Source organism: Vicia villosa, linkage group LG3, assembly GCF_029867415.1.
Source record: "Vicia villosa cultivar HV-30 ecotype Madison, WI linkage group LG3, Vvil1.0, whole genome shotgun sequence".
In the NCBI taxonomy this organism is placed as follows: Eukaryota; Viridiplantae; Streptophyta; class Magnoliopsida; order Fabales; family Fabaceae; genus Vicia; species Vicia villosa.
Genome location: NC_081182.1, coordinates 107,042,823 through 107,047,063, shown reverse-complemented (window position 1 = coordinate 107,047,063; position 4,241 = coordinate 107,042,823). Strand labels below are relative to the sequence as shown.

The window sequence follows — 4,241 nt, the reverse complement described above, 5'->3', positions numbered from 1 at the left end:
GTAATGTTAGAGTTAGCAGCGTTTTTTCCATAAAAGCACTTTCTTTTCCTATGCCTTTAGCAGCGCTTTTTAAAAGCGCTTTCAACAAATAACAATTAGCTGCGCTTTTTAAAAGCGCTTTCTAAGGTTAACAATTTAAATATAATCATTGGTTGCATTGTATCAATCCATTAGAAAATACTAGTGAATGGTTTAATTAAATGAACAAAGATAGTATTAATTATGTTTTATTAAATTTTTGCTAAATCAGCTCCGAAAAAAATGCTAGATTAATAAGTGTGTTGCTAGGATGTTTTAAATTCAATTTTTTGCTAAATCAGCTCCGAAAAAAATGCTAGATTAAAACTTTTAAAAACCAAAGTCATTAGTTTGTTACCAATTATCCCTATAAATACAAGCATAAGCAATTGATTAATCATTCACAAACACAAACAAATATTTTTCAATCTATAGCATCACTCATTGGCACTATTGGTATTGGCACTGGTTTAAACATGGAAAATCATCAAGGACTGCACAAAACTCCACATAGATGCGTTGGAATCACACTAATGACCCTAGCACTGCTTCAAGTTTGTGTTGCTTTTTGTCTCCGGCCAAAGAATGATCACAAGTATACAATATTTTGGAACTTTTTCTTGACTGTGTGGAATGCCCTTAAAGGGTTTGGGATCTATGGAGGGTATTTTATTTGGAGAAATATCTATGACTATGTAATTGTATCTTTGGTTTTAATTGCGGTATCGTTAGAGGTGGTAAGTTGGATCACATTATGGAAGAAGAAAAATAAGAGGACAACTCAAGAACTTGCAATTGGAATATAGAGAGTTGTGTTATAGAACTCATAGGTGACTTTGTGCAATTATAACGTTAATATTTTGTGGTTAGTTTGGATATTGATAAGTTGTTCTTAGCCATTACAATAATTTTTTTTAGATAATTAATTTATTTGAAGCTTATATATCACAAGTGTTTATTTAAATAAGTATAATAAATAAACTACCATGAATTATTTTTGTCATTAATTCTATCAAAGGATAAAATAAATTTAAATTATTTTTATATAGAAGGAATTATAAATAAAATGAATTATTTCTTGTTACAAAACAAATCAATCACAATCTTATGTTTATGAGAGAATTAGTTACTTATGAACAATGAACTTCGATTTTATGGTGTCTTTATAAACATTATCAAAGTATTATTTTTCTAATACCATAGAATCATTTTTGAAATATTTTTCATGAAATTTCAAAGACTTAACAATATTTTTGAAAGTAGTAAAAGAATCTTTAGATTATAAAATTGTTTTGAATAATGAAGAGGATGAAGGTCTTTCATTTCCAAAAATAGTACAAGACTACATGGATTAATAAGATGAAGACGCTATTGATTTAGGGAAAGTTACATATTCTTTAAACGGAGCATATGATAATAATGATTTTTTTTACTAAATAGATATTCATTGAAAAATGCATCGATCATTACAAATTCAAGATCGCTAAAAACTGAAAAAGGTGAATTTGCAAACAATCTTGCAGCACTTATGTTAATAGCATACAACGGCAACATGAAAATGCCTACAAATATGACAATATAAATACTTCTGGATCTGCAACATTGACACCCAAATCTTCCACAGATCTGCAATATTTTGAAGTAAATGTGTTAATCTAAACCAACAAAGACCGTACTAAGATGGGAAAATCAACAAACACCGCACAAGACAATGAAAACTTAAAAACACACAAAAGAAATATGCGTACTTATTTAATATGCGTATTTTACAATGAAAAGAGAAAAAAGTTTTTACGATAACAATGATTTAATATGTGTAAAAGTGGCAAAATGACTTATGATTATTATTTTTTTCAATGGATGGAGTATATAAAAGGAATAACATTGGAATTTAATTTTCAAAACAAATATGGAGACTTGTTTGATTTAGTTTTGTAAAAGTGACTTTTAGTTTTTAAAATTTAAAGATAATCAAACTTATTTTTAAAAACTATTTTATTTTAAACTATTCTTTATTTATGACTTTTGAATACTAAAAAACTAAAATAAATTTTAGAGATTTTGATTTTAAGTTTTGGAAGTTGAAAATAGGAAAAACATGGATAAGTGGTAAACTTTTTCGTCAATGACAAATTTATAATATTGTACAATTTTAAAATATAAATAAAAATGTTTATAATTTTTAAAGAATCCTTATTTGTTATCCTATTTTTTATTAGTCGTACTTATTTTTATTTTAGGTGTTCTCCAACTCCAACATTTATGCCTTGCTAACGTAGGTTTATCCCTATTTGATACCTTTTTTTTTATACTCACCCTCTTTTTTTAAGGAAAGATTTTGTAAAGAATAGATTAGGATTGTCATTCTTCGTTAGAGTTTTGGTATAGTCTCCCCTTTTTTGTGTTTCATTTTTCTTTAATATTATGACTTTATTAAAAAAAAAAAAAACTCCAACATTTTTAGAGAAAAAAGTGCTTACAATTTCAAAATAAAAATAACACAGGAGTGGTATTTAAATTTTAAAAATTTATACAATATTCAACGCCACATAAAATACACAGCGAATTAATTAATTTATAAATAAATTAATAAAAAATAATAATGGTTAAAAAATTTAACCCTTAAATTCATCAAGTCGCGTGCTAAAAATTGTGTCTGCTGAATTTTCTTTTTTAAAATAGTAAATAATTACATATACTTAATATATGTACAAGGATGATTAAGGACACACTTATTTAACATTTATAATTTTAATTATGTTTTGATTGATAAATATCTATCATATAAGAAAAGTCTAGCTTTTCTTCATTCCACAGCCTTCCATAGCAGCTTTCTGTTTCCACAAAATTCCACCTAGTATTTGATTTATTTTTATTTAATTTATTACATTTTATTTTACTTTAGTTCATAACTGCCAATCACTCAACTCCCCATGTTGTTTCAACTCTCATGTTGCAGTTACATATTGTTTAAGCTGTGTGCCCATCCACGTTTTAAACCGCTACAAGAATAATGGCTATCATATAATGGCTATCATATTTATGACTACTTTCATTATCTACAAACCCAATGCATCTATTCTGCATCTTCTTTAACAACACTTTCCTTCTCCATCCCATTTACTACGTCTACCAAATCTTCGCCCCCAATTTCATTCTCTTGCTCTTTTCCTCACAATCTCCATCTCAAGTTACCACGAATCGTCTCAACTCCCATCACCTCCGTTGAAATCGACAAATCTCCAATCTCCGCCATTTCTAACAAGGTTTTTTCGTTTCGGGTTGGGCATGGGTTTGACCTCCAACCCGATTATCCCTTGATTATTGGTGGAATTAACACACCTCATGATAGAGGTTGCGAGGCTCATTCTGATGGTAAGTAATTAACATAACTTTTCATTATTTCTACAATCCTTCAAGAAATACTCATTTGGATTCTTAAATTCTGTTCTTCAATTACAGAGGATGTTCTGCTTCACTGCGTGGTTGATGCAATTTTAGGAGCTTTAGGACCCCTGATATAGGCAAGATTTTCCCTGATAATGATCCAAAGTGGAAGGGTTGTGACTCTTCTGTGTTCGTCCATGAATCTGTGAGTAATATTCTGTACCTAACTTTCTGCTTTATTTTCTCCATTCAACTTTGGTTTAGGTGTATTAATGTTGCTTAATTTAGTTTTATTTTTGGAATCAATTAATAGCCCACCAAGTGTTTGTTATAATGATTGAAGATTGTTGGAGAATGGAAATGATTCAAGATTGAAGGTGTTATGAGGTGAGTTTTCTGTTATGGAATTTTGTTAACGATATTTTATGGTTTTCTGATTATTCTTATATAGATTGAAATCGATGATGGTGATTATGGAGAGAAATGTGGAGATATGGAGGAGGATTCAGGAATCGTGGTGGTGACAGAAAGATGATTTGAAGAAAGGTTGTTACAAACCTGTTAGAGAAGTTTAAATTCGCCCCCTAACATATGAAGACGTGGCAGGCTACGTGGCATGTTTCAAATATTAAAGCTAAAATTTTGTATCCCATGGGTACTTAACCCATGACCTAGTAATTGCAAGGGGCACCACCAACCACTAGGCTAGTTTACTTTTATTGTTCTATTCTTGCATTAATTTGTTATATTATAATAATTCTGAAAACATGTTTATTAAATATTTATTTAGGTCCTTATTTTTAATATATGTTTTAATATTATTCTTAATCAATGGT

General features: G+C 29.0%; 1 pseudogene; it reads left to right on the top strand.

Annotated features, from left to right (window-relative positions):
* The first annotated feature begins 3,098 nt into the window (after positions 1-3,098).
* LOC131658750 (2-C-methyl-D-erythritol 2,4-cyclodiphosphate synthase, chloroplastic-like) lies at positions 3,099-3,940 on the top strand (annotated as a pseudogene).
* Positions 3,941-4,241: the final 301 nt, after the last annotated feature.